This window comes from Oncorhynchus masou, chromosome 10, assembly GCF_036934945.1.
Source record: "Oncorhynchus masou masou isolate Uvic2021 chromosome 10, UVic_Omas_1.1, whole genome shotgun sequence".
NCBI classification, from domain to species: domain Eukaryota; kingdom Metazoa; phylum Chordata; class Actinopteri; order Salmoniformes; family Salmonidae; genus Oncorhynchus; species Oncorhynchus masou.
Window position 1 is genome coordinate 4593037 of NC_088221.1, and position 18200 is coordinate 4611236.

The window sequence follows — 18200 nt, forward strand, 5'->3', positions numbered from 1 at the left end:
CCCACAACCAATGTGAAACCAAAAACATACGTTCCCACAACTTCCAAGGAATCAAATGTGTTAACTGGGTTCCTTCTTTCCATCTATTCTTTATTCCATCTTCTCCATCTCTTCTTAAGTTGACCACTGCTCTAAGGTAAAGCATTACGGTAAAGGCCAACATCTATACCTAATAAACACACTAACTCATACTAGTAAGCAGCTTGGGTAAACAGCAGGGTCCACAGACACAAACACATTAGTCTATCCACTTCTGAGGAATTTATTTATTTTCTGTTTTCTGAGACAGCAGCCCAAAGCTACACGGGCTCTGGGGCCACCACCTCGTGTGTGTCGCTGTGTTTCGTCAGAATACCCCAGACTCAGTCTTCACCAGTTCAAATAACTCCATTCAATCTCTTAGCAGCCAAAGCGTCGGCAAAGGTCTAATAAGCACAAGCTAAGCGTGCTAAGCTGCTTGTTGTCTTGTTTTTTCATTTTTTTCTTCCTTTCCTTTTTTTCTTCTTCTACCCTGGTGATTCACTTACTCCAGGCTATGTTTGCTTTCTCTTCAGCGTACACACACAGTTGCACACACACATTTGTTTTACTATGCTTGTGGGGACAAAAAAAAAGATTCCCATTCAAAATCTAAATTTCCATAACCCTAACCCTAAGTGTAACCCTAAACCTAACCTCAAAGCCTAAAATAATATTTTTCCTTGTGGGGACCGACAAAATGTCCCCACTTGTTCGAATTTGTGGTCCCCACAAGGATAGTAAAAACATAAAAATACAGACACATTAGTGGTGGCTGGTGCCATTTAAGATTGTGGGAGGGGTGTATCACCGATAGGTTTAGGCTACTACATGATACTCAAATTGTTCCTATACCCATGATGAGGTTGCTTTAACTTAGCCAACAAATGGACGTTTATAATGTAGGTGCACATGTCGAGAGACTAATTGGAGTAATCACGGCGACCAACAGTGACACATTCAATATTGCCTTGCACACGCTTGCCTGCATCTATCTGATCTAGAGTGTAATCATTAGTCCAAACAGTTGAATACACCCGTGATCACCCGCACACACAGTTCATTTTCATAGCAGCGATCATCCCATCTACATGCTATCATCTCACATCTTCCCTTGTAGACTTCAGCGGGTAACACAATCGCTGTCTGTGACCAGGCAGAAAAAAAACTATCCAAGCCAAACCTTCATACTATAACCCCTATCCACTACAAACAGCCTACATTGTTGTCACCATATTTGCTAAAGTCATAGTCAACATAGCTACTAGAAATAACATGTTAATAAACTCTCAATCCAATCCATGTGTACAATCACACAGTACAGTGCACAGCAAGCAGTTTAGCAGTTACACCGGCGGGCCCCGGTTGCAATACACCTAAAGCTTACCTTGTCTTGGAATATTTGGAGTGTTGGATAGAATTAGCCAGCTAGCTAGCATACATAGCATTCATCTCTGTTTGAATCAAGTTGTTGAGTAGGTTAACGTAGCTGCATTAGCTAAGTAAAAGTGAAAAAAAGACAGCTATTTCTCCCACTCTCTGCTGCTTCCTTAATTTTTGAAGAAATTATATTGTTCAAAACTGTTCAACTATTGTCTTTTTCTTACTTTGAGTCAGCTACTCACCACATATTATGCAATGCAGTGCTAGCTAGTTGTAGCTTAAGCTTTCAGTACTAGATTCATTCTCTGATCCTTTCATTGGATGGACAACATGTCAGTTCGTGCTGCAAAGAGATCTGATAGGTTGGAGGACGCCTTCTTGTTGTCTATGGAAGCGGTTGAGAAGAATGAGCCTCCTAGGATTTGTATTGTAGTCAATGTACCCAGCGGAGGATGGAAAATAGCTGTCCTCCAGCTTCACCATGCTGCTACCTTACAGAGGTCTGTTGAGGCCACTAGACCTACATTGCAAAACAGTGTGTTTCGATCAGTTATTTGTTGATGTGAATATATTTAGTATAGTTATTTTTTAAGGCAAACTTTTACATTTTTTTTAACCAAATTCACTGTGTAGGATGGACCTCCCCTTCCTCCTCTGAGAAGCTTCCACTGACACACACACCACCACCACCATCACCAGAGCGGTGCAAATAGATTTCATTCTCAATTTCACAATGGAAAGATACTGGACAGAGAACGTGGTGGAAAAGGGGGTTTTATGTTGGTAATGCTGAAGTGTTAAATCACAGTGTACACTCTGAGGGGTAGAGGTTTTGTATGTTTAAGAGACCCCCGTGGGTGGAACAGACTCCAGGCTAAGCGGAGTAGAGTAGAGCCACACATGAAAATTAATTCACAAGTACCTGTGAGCCGAGGTCAAGCCAAACTTTGTGAATTGTTGCCAAAACATTTCGCACCGAGAAGCTCATTTAGTGCATCAAACTCAAATCAAAGGAATCGAGCAAAGAAAGAAAAAAGTGCATAAATCTGTAATCCAAAAATACGTCTACATGATTTCCTTACTGTTGTAATTTGTTCTATAAAAATCTATCAGTGTTTCATAAGAATTAGCATGGGTCCAAACAGCAATAGCAGTGGGGTTTTCACTTTCACGGGGTCCGTGCATGTATGTACTGTATGTGTGTATGTTCAGATAACACTGTCTGTGTGTGTGTATAGTATTTGTGCATACATGTGAGTGTGTGCGTGGTTGTGTGTCTATATGCATAAAGACAATGAATCACTTATAACAGCATCACTCCAGCAACTTTCTCTCTCCCTCTCTCCACCCTTTGACCAGCTGGCAGATTGCACAGTCAAAGAGATTAAAAGCAACACTCCGCAGCCCGCCAGAGTGGTACTGATGGAACCTTTTATAAGCAAAATTGCTCCAGTGAGTGAAAACACAGAACACTCCGGCTCATATCGCAGCTGTTAACTCAATCAGAACACAGGGTCCCACAACGACAAAAAAAGGGGGGACAACATTCTGTGTAACACGGCATCTGCTCTGTGAAATATGGAGCGGAGCGGTCACTGAAATGGCATGTTTTCACAAGTACCCATGTGATCAGCCATAGACGGGTAAGGCCTTTATTAAGCCCCGCTGCTTCAAACAAGCGCAGAACTCACTCAGCGCGTGGTTAGGCTGGTGATGACTTGGAGGCTCTTGTTGCTGTTAGTCCATCAGTGTTCCCTTGTATTGGAGTCCATTTTGGCTCCGCTGGCATGCTTCTCAAAGACAGCACTCCCATGCAGCTGTTGAGAGGTCGTCCCTGATGTCATCCTAATAGCGTCCCCCTGTTTAGCGTCCGTCTTTCGCCGCGGATACCTAAGCATTTTTGTTTGATGATATGTAGGTCTACTTTGTGGTTTTCACAGCTCAATCAAATGTGGCACAACACCCACAAATCAAAGAAAAAACACGGGCTCTATTTTATGTTACCTTCCAAGAAGGGCAGCATCATGAAGGACATAGAATTATTGGGATCTGACAGAGAGTGCCAACGAGTCTTCAGTCCGAAACAGGTGTTATGCGTTCCAGCTCGGCCATAATATTTCACTGACTGTGTGTGCATGCGTAAGTGTGTGTGTGTTCATGTGCGTGCATGCATACATTTGTGTATGTGTGTGCATGCGTAAATGTATGTGTGTGTGTGTGTGATTGCATAGAAGATTCCAGAGCCTCGGCAGTACAGACAAACAACAGCTTCCCTCTCCTCTCCACTGCAACACGTTCTCGCCCAGAGCAAGGCGAAATGCTTTAGCATTCTGCTACCCTGCCGCCGCAGACCAGGCACCAGGGGCCAACCAGCCAGACAAAATTAAGGCAGAGTGGACACATGACAGGTCCAGGACAGTCAACCTCAACCTAGGTCGAGGCAAAGGGGACATGGGGAGGAGGTTATGGATGAACAGGCATACAAAGATAACCCCATGAGCCCTCTGTGTGTGTTTGCGTATGAGGAACTCAGAAGTGGGAATGTGTGCTGGAGTCTGGGTTTGTAATGTTGTTACTGTTGTGGCAATGATGTATTTTGTCTATCAAAAGTATTCAAAATTGACACTCAACAGAATGTCAGGTCTGTGATGAAAGAGAAAAAGAGAAAGAGCTGTGAACTCACTGTCAGTGTTGACTTGATTAGAGAACGTAGCCCATCGAGGCAGGGTTTGGTTTAGTTAACTCTGTACTAACGCCCCTCGACAGTCCCGACGAATTCCTCCACTGTAATCAAATGCAACCGCGAGGAAATAACCTTGGCAACTGAGCCCCCAAACAAGAGGAGACTTTATTATTGTTTTAATTATGCTCTTTTCGTTTTATTTCCCATGGCTTGCCGCGAGACAGCGGTGAAAGTCGGCAGGAGTGTTAGAATGAGAGAACAGTAAATAAAAACCTGTCGGGTGTGAGGATACCCCCCAGTGATTCTTAAGCATGTACAAAAGCTGGCACGTACGAACTAACTCTTATTATTAAATTCAATACATATACATATATTCCTGATGCATAATTTATAGCAGCTTCTGTAGCATTACTGCCAACACCAGAGAATAGGTTCGCTTCCACATTTCCTCCGTTTGGAATTTTCTGCAAAGAATTTAGTGCAGAGCACAAAAATGCAAAACAATGAAAAAGGTCATTGTTTTTGCAAGGGGGGGAATCTAATTTTCACGATTATTCACATGGACATGTCACCAGAAATATTTACAGTTCATACTTTTTCACATCACATTTTATATTAAGGTTTTAAAGGGATATGACATGTTTTGCTCATGTTTCCTTTACTTAATGCATTATGCAACTGCTTTCAAAGTGTCCGATTCTTGATAAATGGTTAAACTGCACAAAAAAAGTGAATTATTACTATTTCTGTATGTTATGAATAAAGTTGACACAAAGTTCTGAGGCACAGATTAACAGAATGATTCTATTTTGTTTGTCTCTCTGTTTTCAATTGTTGTGAATTCTTCCGTTAAATATGGTCCTACCAAAGATAAGAAATAGCTTCAATGCTTGTTTTGTACTTAAACCCAAGACAAAAACATATTTGTTCTTATAGAACCTATTTCATCTGTGTGTCAGACAAAGGGTTAATGGGCCAAAACAACTCAATTAAATAAGTCAACAGTTTGTGGTTCCCATCATTAGCTCTGCGGCCAGCCAGCCCAGAATATTGCACATTCCACAGTAAAGCGGACCATCTGGTCACACAGCAGACAAAAGTTTTCTTTCATATTAGCTGTTTATTGTTCCGTTAGATTGATGCTGTTAATATCAGCCTTTCAGAATGACAGATTAGCATCACTTGCTAATCAGCGCTATTAGGAGATAAATATCTGTAATTGAATCACTACAGTCATTCCTTTTACAATAATACGATTTACAAATGTAAGTGATTAAGTAATTAGCTTACATCTCCGTAGATTACAATCCCTTGGAGTTTGGTGCGTCTGGCTTTCTGAAGATTACGGCCTTTCATTTAGGTCGGCCCCTTCTTTTTTATTGTGAATGCCATTTGTCTGCTCTTGGCCAAAGAACTTTACAAATGACCCCCACATCCTTGCAAGGACTGTTCTTGTCTTTTTTTCTTTCTCAAGTGCACCATTTCCCCCCTCTGTGAGTGGACATGTTGCACAAGTGCTGCACACCAGGGAAATGAATGCCTTACATTTAATTCAATTGAAAAATGATGTGCACTTGATAAAATAAAGCCGGGCTGTGGGCTGGCATATCTAAACAGCTATCAAGGATTTCTTTGTTGCTGGGAGAACACTGGCCCTTGGGCTACTCCTGGTTTCAACATTCTGAAGCTATACCCCCTTTATTTACAAAGTAATTTGTCAGTTAGTGTTAATTTCCTAAATGCGACATAAAAGGAGTGCAGCGCGGAGACCGAAAAAAATTAAAGGGGAAAATCATAAAAACAGCAGAGAATCAGGGAAAATTGCTTCCATCTGTTTGGGGGCTGCCATAACGGAGTGGAGGCGAGCGCAGCCTAACTGCCTCTGACCTGCCCAGACTGTGCCGATTCAGTTTGAAAGGCCCGGCTTCTCTAATGAAGGCCTAATTTTTATTGCCACTCCATTGACTTCAAAGCCGTTCACATTGCCAAACATAATTTCACTGGAGGTATTTTCAGGTGCACTGCAAATAGTTCATAAATAATTTCCCCATTAGTCTACTTCTCCCCCTCCGAGCCATGCATGCTGCAAACTCTCAGGGTTGAATGTTTCGTCTGTTACACTCCCCCCCCCCAACCCCTCACCTCCAACCCCTTCACCCCCCCCTCACCCACCCCAACCCTCCCAATGCCCCTCACCTTCTTCCTCCAGGAGCTTAAGGAGTCAAATGCCACTTAGAGGCTCTGTAACTTCTCCAGAGGTCGAGAGAGACAGGCCAGGCATGGGCTGAACCCTGTCATTCTCAGTGTAAAGACCCACAGCCACAGAGAGAAGGAGAGAGAGAAAGAGGGAGAGAGAGAAAAGGACTCCACCATTACAGGATTAGTGAATTAAAATAAATCCAACTCTAGGAGCCCCAACACTGATGCCTTATTGATCATGACCAGGTTGCCACTTTGAATGGCTACCTGCTATTGTGCAGTGAACAGGGTATGTATGAGCTGGCTAGTATTTCACACAGGCGGGCCTCCACTTTCACCATACTTTGATGGACTGTTGTTAAGCAGTTGTACACCAATATACCTTAGTTCTCCAATTTATATTGGGAAGTGTTTTTGGTTATTTTTTATCCAACAAGTTACTATTTCTCGTCAAGTGTAGTCATGTACATTCTTCAATAAAAAAGGTGTATCTTTCATGTACACATTGTACCTTTCATGTCAAATCCACATTATAATGGATAGAGAAAGCCTGACTGAATTAAGCAATCGAAGACGTAATTTAAGACAAATTAATAATAAAAAGGAACGATGGCATAAAAGCACGTTTTTTGCATTTCCAGAAATTCTCCCAGAATGATCGGAATCTTGTGGGGCCATGCCTTGATTTAGCAAGCCTTTAAACTAGTTTCTCCCTTTGTCAAACACTCAGTAAATAACTTCCTAAAAACGAGGAAGCTTTTGATAGATAATAACAGTCAGGAACATGAACCCAGATGAGCTGGACCTTTTTGGAATTGACTGAATTGAGTAGCTTCCTCGAATGTAAATCTTGGAAACTAGAACGCCACGCCAAACTCCTATTATTACAACCCCCTCCCCATTTCGCCCCTTTTTCGTTTTGAATATTATTATTTAATTGGAATTCCTTCCCCGCAGCAGCCCAGGTTCTTTGAATGGGGGAAAGGGAACTTGTTTTATTGTAAACAGGCAAGTATTTGGCAATAACGCGTGGTGGTATCATTATACACATAACATGCTTAACATGAACACAGACCATAAATCACTATGATTATACTGTCTCTCTCTCTTTCTCTCTCCACTCCTTCTATCCCTGTCTGATAATTGCTGCTGGCTTGTCTGAGCCTGTGCCCAAGTTTGTTCTCACGTCAGGAATTAGGTTTCATTTTTTGGGGGGGAAGAATGGCGGAAATGTCAGGATTGTCGGGAGCGATTGGGAGGAAATGCGGGGCTTTTATTTATGGCTTGTATACCTGGGACTTAAACAGGGCCACTGCTGTGGTTCTGTGGTGTTTCATCACAGTTTTATCACAAGCCATTTATCCCCAGTTTAACTCGTTACCAGTGGACAGTTGTGTAGCTGGGCTTTGTGGCTGAAGCCAATTACACGGTGGCTGTATTTACTATTTGACAAGGCCATGCTCATTTACCTCTAGTTGTGGCTGATTTCTCTCTCTCTCTCTCTCTCTCTCTCTCTCTCTCTCTCTCTCTCTCTCTCTCTCTCTCTCTCTGTGACCTGGTTATGGTTGTATTCATGGCCACAGTGTGTTACAAGCTGTTGAATAAAGATTCTTCCTGACACACAGGCCACCCCAACATGGCCTTAACACACTACCATGTGTCCCCAACCTCTATCCTGACAAACTCCCTAGGACTAGGATATGATCAGAGGGACATAAGAGATCAAGCAACATCTCTAACACCCTAAATGAAGATCCAGTAATAGGTTCAGTAAATTATTTGATATTGATCTAGTCACAATTTCAAAAACATTACTGTGAAATCACTGTAAATAATAGTTATACATGACTTCTTGGTTTTTGTGATGTCAGAATATTGATATGTAAATGAACAGATCATTCGGAAAGGCTTTATTAATGATGTTTTACTATGTATTACTAGTGTAAACCTTAAGTCATAACTTTGGTTTCACAGATGGACTACTCTAGCTTGAACAGCAGTCTCTTTAGCTGACATTCCACTCCTTGCCACTTATTGTTTTTGGTACATGACATAGGGGTGGATTAGCATGAGAAACTCGTACCCAGCTTGGACTACTCAGCCAAAATAAAAGGTTTCTGTTTCAGTTCTCAACATAGACAGATCATTATTGGGTCCTTCCTTTGATATTCGATGTAAGATGACTAAGATGACTATACTTTAACTTGAGCCATGACCTTTCCACACAATAGTAGTTCACAATAGTAGTTCACTGCACAATGAATGCATGACACAAACTACATTGGTTCAGTAGTGACCGGTCATTCAGGGCAGGTGGGGCAGAAATAAAAATATATAACAGTAACAATAATAAAACATGTATATATATATATATATATATATATATATATATATGTATTTCTGGGTGGGGGGCTGTTTCCATGTTATTCTGGCATTAATATGTGTTACATATCAGTTTGCAAACAACATGAAAAAAAAAATATATATATATATATATCATTCAGTTAATAAAGCTGCATACACACATGGTCTCTTTTTTGTTTTCTTGTGTAAGGCAGCTGCAAAATGCAGGTGTTTCAGCTTAGCTCAGTGCTTTCTGTGGTGGTGGGGCGAGCCAGAAAAAAATAGGAGCATTGCGCCGTGATTGGCTCAGTGTTCTGTCACTCATAGGGACAGTACGTCATCGCCAAGTTTAAGTCCTTAGTAAGGTTAGACATCCAAATTTTCAGCCCTTTTGGTCCTTCCATAGACTTATATTGCAAGTACTTTTTCAAGAAGGCTCAAGGTCATTGGCCACAGATAAAATGACGTCAAATCACTTTATATGCACAGTAGCTTTGATTGGACTGATCATGTCAACGTCATACTTTCAAAATCTTAGCTAGCAGCCATCATCATGAATCAAGTCTACAATCTACTGGCAAATCCTTTTTAATCCTTTTCATATGAAGAGAAATGATAAAGAGAAATTAGAGATAAAATGTATCGGTGCTCATCGACCACTGGACATAAAGAACATGTTGGAAATCGCAAATTCAGCAGTGAGTCGTTTGGAAGGAATCAGTGGCTGACTGCAAGCATTGCAAAGCATCCACAAATATTAACCTGCTATTCAATGGAGTGGCTGTGAGTTTTTGTCCCCCGAGTTCCCACCATAAATCCAGAGAACGCTAGACTTTGATGACAAAGTTTGATGACAGATTTTTCACGCAAAGGACAACTGCCCCACATTAACAAGGTGAGTGCAAAAATGTCTTTTATGCTGCTGCGTAAATTATGTAATATTCCAAGGAGATATGTATAATATACTGTAGCTAAGAAATTACTACTAAGTGTATGATGTGTAGTAAGCTGTTAGTAGCCCATGTGCCTCACCCTAATCATTTGGTCTATTTTCCCCAACGCTGTATTGTAAACACATCGTTCGTGGCCCGGTGTGTGCTTGTTTGCCAACTTTTGGTTGGTGGTGGTGCTTGGCTTGCACATTCAAATTCAGTACACACAACATTATATAATAGAATTGTGTTATTTGACGTGAAATTAAAATCTTATGTAACTTGTCAAATAGTGTTATAGGACGTGTATCTTCTTTGACAGGCAAAGACCCAAACGGCGTTCAATGTGCCTCACCCTAATAATTTGGTCTATTTTCACCTTCATTTCGCCTACTGTTCTGACTTGGTGGTTAACATGTAGCCTATAACCTGTTTTAGAGAAATGTAATCATTGAATATTCATTGTCTGAAGAGCTTTCATTGTCTGTTTATATGCCACCTTTATTCATCCTACGGTTCTGCCTTGTCGTACAGGGAGTACACTGTACAACATGTTGTCCATGTTCTGAATTCTGTCACTGTACATTTCAAAAGTACTAAACAAATAGTTGTATTGACTACGTCCGTCGTACTTCGCAAATTAATGTCACAATCAAAAGTACAGATTGCCTCCTATGCGCTTGTCATCCCCTTATGCCATAGTTTGTCCATCTCAATTGTCAGTAGAAACCAAATTTGTTTAAGCAAGCCAGCCATATCAGCTGTTTTTTGTGGTGGGTGTGGTGGGTGTGGAGTCAGGCGCAGAGAGCAAAGGTTCCAAAACAGACGTATTTATTACAAAAATGGTCAAGCCACAAACAATAGGCACAATGACCCCCAAAACGGGACACCAAAAATAATCCGTTAAGCAACAAACACAAACCTCCACTGACAGTAAAGAAATAAGCCCGCAAAAAAGCAGGCGGGCCTTGAAGGCTTAAATAGCCCTGAATTAAACTTTCTAGCTTAGGCCCCTCAAAAAAACCCCTCGACAACATTCCACTGAAAAGGCAGCCCGCGAAATTCAAAAATATGTTTTTGTGATATGTAACTTTCACACATTAACAAGTCCAATACAGCAAATGAAAGATAAATATCTTGTTAATCTACCCATTGTGTCCGATTTCAAAAATGCTTTACAGCGAAAGCACAACATATGATTATGTTACGTCATAGCCAAGTTTTAAAAAAACACAGCCATTTTTCCAGCCAAAGATAGGAGTCACAAAAAGCAGAAATATAGATTAAATTAATCACTAACCTTTGATGATCTTCATCCGATGACACTCGTAGGACATCATGTTACACAATACATGTATGTTTTGTTCGATAATGTGCATACTTATATCCAAAAATCTCAGTTTACATTGCCGCGTTACATGCAGTAATGTTTTGATTCCAAAACTTTCAGCGATTTTGCAGAAATACTCATAATAAACATTGATAAAAGATACAACTGTTATTCACAGAATTAAAGATAGACTTTTCCTTAACCTGTTGAAACTCTAGGGACGCAATTTCATTTTTGGATGAAAAACGTTCCCGTTTTAAACAAGATATTTTGTCACAAAATGATGCATGACTATGCATATAATTGGTAGCTTTGGAAAGAAAACACTCTGACGTTTCCAGAACTGCAAAGATATTTTCTGTGCGTGCCCTAGAACGTGAGCTTCAGGCAAAACCAAGATGAGACGGCATCCAGGAAATGAGCAGGATTTTTGAGGCTCTGTTTTCCATTGTCTCCTTATATGGCTGTGAATGCGCGAGGAGTAAGTCTGCCCTTTCTGTCGTTTCCCCAAGGTGTCTGCAGCATTGTGACGTATTTGTAGGCATATCATTGGAAGATTGACCATAAGAGACCACATTTACCAGGTGTCCGCCCGGTGTCCTGCGCCGAAATTGGTGCGCAAAAGTCAGCTGCAAGTATTTTTCCATGGAATTTAGAGAAGAATGCAAGCTTCCACGAACGATATATCAATGAAGAGATATGTGAAAAAACACCTTGAGGATTGATTCCAAACAACGTTTGCCATGTTTCGGTCGATATTATGGAGTTAATTCGGAAAAAGTTTGACGTTGTAGGTGACTGAATTTTCGGTTCGTTTCGGTAGCCAAATGTGATGTACAAAACGGAGCGATTTCTCCTACACACAGACGCTTTCAGGAAAAACTGCGCATTTGGTATGTAACTGAGAGTCTCCTCATTGAAAACATCCGAAGCTCTTCAAAGGTAAATTATTTTATTTATTTGGTTATCTGGTTTTTGTGAAAATGTTGCGTGCTAAATGCTGCTCAAAATGCGAAGCTAGCTTAGCATACTCTTATACAAATTAGTCAATTGCTATGGTTCAAAAGCATATTTTGAAAATCTGAGATGACAGTGTTGTTAAGAAAAGGCTAAGCTTGAGAGCAGGCGCATTATTTTCATTTTATTTGCGATTTTCAGAAATCGGTAACGTTGCGTTATGCTAATGAGCCTGAGGCTTTAGTCACGATCCCGGATCCGGGATGGGGAGTTTCAAGAATTTAATGCAACCTCTGTGTCAGATTTCAAAAAAACTTTACGAAAAAGCATAATCTGAGAACGGAGCTAAGAGCCCAATCCAGCCAGAGAAATATCCGCCATTTTGGTGTCAACAGAAGTTAGATAACATAATAAACATATAAACATAAATATTCACTTACCTTTGATGATCTTCATCGGAAGGCACTCCCAGGAATCCCAGTTCGACAATAAATGACTGATTTGTTCCATAAAGTCCATCATTTATGGCCAAATAGCCACTTGTTGTTAGCGTGTTCAGCCCAGCAATCCATCTTCATGAGGCGTGAGCACTTTGTCGAGACAAAAACTTGAAAAGTTCCATTACAGGTTATAGAAACAAGTCAAACGATGTATGTAATCAATCTTTAGGATTTTTTTAACATGAAACATCAATACGCTTCCAACTGGAGAATTCCTATGTCAGAAGAAAAGCACTGGAACGAGAGGGAACTCTGTCGGGAGCGCGCTTCACAAGCCTGAGACACTCTGCCAGACCACTGACTCAAAGAGGTCTCATGAGCCCCTCCAAGCTTTGAAAAACTACAAACCTCAGATACCCCCCTTCCTGGTTGTTTTTTTCTCAGGTTTTTGCCTGCCATATGAGTTCTGTGCTCACATACATCATTCAAACAGTTTTAGAAACTTCAGAGTGTTTTCTATCCAATGCTAATAATAATATGCATATATTAGCATCTGGGACAGAGTAGGAGGCAGTTCACTCTGGGCACGCTATTCATCCAAAAGTTAAAATGCTGCCCCCTATCCCAAAATGGTTAACCACAAACAAGGTCCAGCTGAAAACAATAAAGACAAAACCAACAGAAAAGGGAAAAGGAATTGGTGGCAGCTAGTAGACCGGTGACGACGACCGCCAAGCGCCGCCCGAACAGGGAGAGGAGCCACCTTCGGAGGAAGTCGTGACAGTTTCGCTGCCAGACATGGCTCTACTGATAGCCAAGTGTAGCAGTGGTAAGGTTGTGGGACTCTGCTGTTGGGACAGTTTTATGTAGACCCTAACAGTTTGTTGGCACCGTTTGGCGCTGTTATAATGTAATTAATGTATTGCTTCGTGTTGTGTTGTGTAGTGGCTTTGCTGGCATGCATCCCCATTTTTTTTTTTTGCCCCACCAAGATTTACATACTAAAATCGCCACTGCATAGGTTAGGTTCCAGTCTTATTTTATCCTGCCTAAAAATACACAGAATTCTAAAATACACATGAAGCCAACTTACTTTGATATACCTAACACTGGTCTAGTGGGTAACACAGCCTCCAGCACATATACACCACCCTAGCGTGGGTACGAATACCGGCCCCACAGCTTTTCTGCATTTCCCTCTCTCTCTGTTTCCAAACTCATTTCATACTATCAGTGTCTGAATAAACTGAAAGTACTGAAGAATAAATCTAATCTCCCCACCACATTTGTTATAAAATGATGAAAACACAATGAAGTCTATAGACTGATTTCCATTTTTATATGACTGAATCAGGGCGTATGAGAAGACGTATAAGCAGGCATATAAGAGAGCATATTGTTCTCCGTGCCGCTCAGATTCCTCTCAGTTTTATCCCTGTCAGTGGTGTGTTTGAGATCAAATCAATAACACAAGACTGATGTGTCTCATGATTCATGACTACAGCCACCCTAATTCCTCTACACACACAAACCCTCATTAATGATTGGTTGTTATTGGAGGAAAAAGAGCCCTCGGTATCTGTTAAACAAACACAGGTCCTCTTAATGAGCTCTCTCTGTCCACACAGTTTAAGCCACACAGTTGGCCCTCAGTCACGGTCTGGGGTTTAATCAAACCTGCGTTGAAGAAAATCTGCAATGCAGAAAAATAACGAACGAGAAAGCAAAATAAATTGGGCCAACAGCAACCATTGGAAGCCACCAGCTTATCACCAGCTGATCACTCATTAAACCATCAATACGCACTAAAATCACTGCTGATTATCAATTTCAACCAACATTGGCCAGCGATGTTCCGCCCGCCTAACATGGATTTTTTACCTTTATTTAACCAGGCAAGTCAGTTAAGAACAAAATCTTATTTTAAATGACGGCCTAGGAACAGCGGGTTAACTGCCAGTTCAGGGGCAGAACGACAGATTTGTACCTTGTCAGCTCGGGGGTTTGAACTTGCAACCTTCCAGTTACTAGTCCAACGCTCTAACCACTAGGCTACCCTCTCGACATTATCTTTTTGTTGTTGATCGCAGCCAACAATTTTCAAGACTATTTCGCCCTCTGGTTGGTCTAATCATCGGAACAACTTAGTCCTACTTCATGAGCAGAATTAGAGTGATGTATCTATTTAACAATCGTTCCGTACAACTGAAATAATGTATTTTCTAGTTTACCACGACACATCTACTGTGGCAACTTACACAACGTTGTATGCGTAGAAAACAAATGTTGATGGCCTATTCTTAATTTTATTTGTTTACAATTTGTATAATCCATCATCTACTACTGATTTTAAAATAAAGTTGTCTGGTATGGTCTTTCCTTATCAAGATCAGGGGTAAAAGAAATCCCTGGACAGTCTATATTTGAAATATGTAACTAAATCAAGTACATTGTGATTTATTTCGAATGGCATATATTATATTATTTTCACATTTAAACTTTTGAAGAAACAATGGGCCTACTACTTCTACACTGAACAAAAAATATAAACGCAACATGTAAAGTGTTGGTTCATGAGCTGAAATAAAAGATCCCAGAAATGTTCCATACACACAAAAAGCTTTTTCCTCACAAATTTTGTGCACATATTTAGTTACATCCCAGTTGCCAAGATAATGTATCCACCTGACAGATGTGGCATTTCAAGAAGCTGATTAAACAGCATTATCATTATATAGGTGCACCTTGTGCTGGGGACAATAAAAGGCCACTAAAATGTGTAGTTTTGTCACACAACACAATGCCACAGATGTCTCAAGTTTTGAGGGAGCTTGCAATTGACTGCAAGAATGTCCACCAGAGCTGTTGCCAGATGATGTATTGTTCATTTCTCTACCATAAGCCGCCTCCAACATCCTTTTAGAGAATTTGGTCCTAGGTCCAACCGGCCACGTGTAACCACGCCAGACCAGGACCTCCACATACATCTGGCTTCCTCACCTATGGGGCTGCCTGAGGACATCCACCTGTACAGCTGATGAAACTGGGTTTGCACAACCGAAGAACTGTCAGAAACTGTCTCAGGGAAGCTCATCTGCGTGCTCATCATCCTCACCAGAGACTTGATCTGACTTCAGTTGACAAATGCTCAAGTTTGATGGCCATCGGCCTGTTGGAAAAGTGTGCTCTTCATGGATGAATCCTGGTTTCAACTGTCGCGGGCTGATGGCAGACAGCGTGTATGTCATTGTGTGGGCGAGTGGATTGCTGATGTTAATGTTGAATGAATGTTGAACAGAGTGCTCCATGGTGGCGGTGAGGTTATATTATGGGCAGGCATAAGCTACAGACAATAAATACAATTGCATTTTAATTGATGCCAGATACCCTAATGAGATCCTTAGGACCATTGTCTTGCTATTCATCCACCGCCATCACATCATGTTTCAGCATGATAATGCACAGCCCCATGTCGCAAGGATCTGTACACAATTCCTGGAAGCTGAAAATATCCCAGTTCTTCCATGGCCTGCATACTCACCAGCCATGTCACCCATTGAGCATGTTTGGGATTCTCTGGACCGACGTGTATGACAGCGTGTTCCAATTCCCGCCAATATCCAGCAACTTCACAAAGCAATTGAAGAGGATTGGAAAACAAGCCACAATCAACAGCCTGATCAACTCTACGTGCTGCATGAGGCAAAAGGTGGTCACACAAGATATTGACTTGTTTTCTGATCCTTGCCCCTACCATTATTTTAAGGTATCTGTGACTAACAGATACACATCTGTATTCCCAATCATGTGAAATCCATAGATAAGGGCCAAATTAATGTATTTAAATTGACTGATTTCAGTAAAATATTTCAAATTGTTGCGTGTTGCATTTATATTTTTATTCAGTATATATTCTTATACTGAAATAAGTATTTTAACTTTCACCAGCTTTACGGTTTTCGATGCTATTTCATTGGGGGTGGGAGTAAAGAATCTAGACCAGCTATCTGGTATCATAATCACTTGAACCGGTAACAACAAGAGATCAACTGATCTGATGGTTTATCCTTGTGGGTGTTTCAATGCAATCAAGCTTAGTTTAGCCACAGGTGCGTATAGTTTCCCGTTAGCAGCGTTTTATTAAGAAATCCAGCGGTAACCTGCAGCAGCAAGTTAAGTTTGTCTGTTCGTTGCAATTGAACCACTATGTTAATTGGGTAAAAACAAAATTCAATTCATTCATTTTTTTTCTTCAGAAATATTAAAGGTTGTGTTTTAGCAGGCAGCACATGATCAATATTATTTTTCACCACTGTAAGTTTGATTATATTACAGCCCACAGCCAGTATGGCTCCGGATTGGTAGAGATGGCGTGGTGTCCAATCCAGGGCCATGTTCAGTAGACATGAAACTGAAAGAAAAAAAAACAGTCAGAATCTGGGAAAACAGTGAGGCACTTTCTGAACCTATCCATTAAGAAACATAAATTGTTATTTTTCCATTGCAAAACGTTGCGCTACAGTGTGCCCTAACGAACACGAGCCATGTCTCTCAGCCTCGGCAGAAGCCCCCCCCCACAAGACCCAGTGTGCCCCTCAGCCAATTCCCTAGCCCCACCACAGGAAATGAGGGCTTATGGGGCACTTCTGAGGAAAAAGGGTCTGTTGAGCTCTGTTGTCACAGACAGAGGGATGAGAAGAGACCATGTCTGAGCTATATCGCTAATAACAAAAACCCAGTGGAATGATTAAGGTGAGATCGATTGAATGCAATTTTAGGACATAGTAATGATAATGATAATTTTCTTGTCGCTCAATTATTGCATTTTTTTTTACAATGATTACTCCCCTTTATGTTCTTTCCATGTTTCACAACTCTAGGACCAAACCCTATCACCATGTAATTATATAACGATACCAACGTAGCTACCATCTTGTTAGAACATTTGTTACTGTGTAGTTACATTGTAATAGGGGGAAACATAGTGCACAGTGTTACCAAATGTATTCCTTCTAAAGCTTCATAATGTTACTCTCATACATGGTCAAATCAGTAAACTTTTTTTCATAGATGTTTTTGTTTTTGTTTTGGATAGCCCCTTAAATTCTACTAATTCTCTAGTGTCCCACTTGTGGTAAGGGTGAGTACATTTAATAAGTCGAATATGGAGGAATGTACCATAGATTTGTATTTTGGGGTTGATAAAACAGACTCCTACGTTCTGCCCCTGAACCCACTGTTCCTAGGCCGTCATTGAAAATAAGAATTTGTTATTAACTGACTTGCCTAGTTAAATAAAGGTAAAATAAAAAAAATGTATTGTACATCATGGGTTGGATCACGTTTTGAACTTTAATGTTTTACTCTGAAAATGATTTTGGCTTTCTCACAAGCCCCAGTGTACAGCATGTGAAGCAACACACCATCTTTCAAATCCAGAAAATATTAATCACTCCAACTCCATGTATCTAAAGTCAATTTATCCTTCAAAGAAATTTTAAAAAGTTTGGGGCTTTTTCCTTAAAACTGAATGAAAGGCAGCCCATTAGGCATTCCGGACATAATTAATCAGTGGGATCACTATGACACTGATCCACATCAAACTTTTCCCCATTTCCAGATACTGTATCTCCTCCAGACTTCTCCACTAACGCTTTATAATCATAAATAATCACACACAAAAAAGACACTCAATTAGATTAGTCTCCAAAGTCCTGACATTATGGCGGGAAACGAGATTCCTCTGGTCTTTTGCTAACTATTCCGGCTAAATCCTAATTGCTCTCTGGTGACTTTGATACCCGTTGGAAGCTGGGGGTTTAAGTTGCCTTATTAGAGGATTTCAAGAAGAGCGAGGAAGGAGTGAGTGATTGCTGGATGCTCTTTAGTCTCAAATGAAAGAGGAGATTGAAATC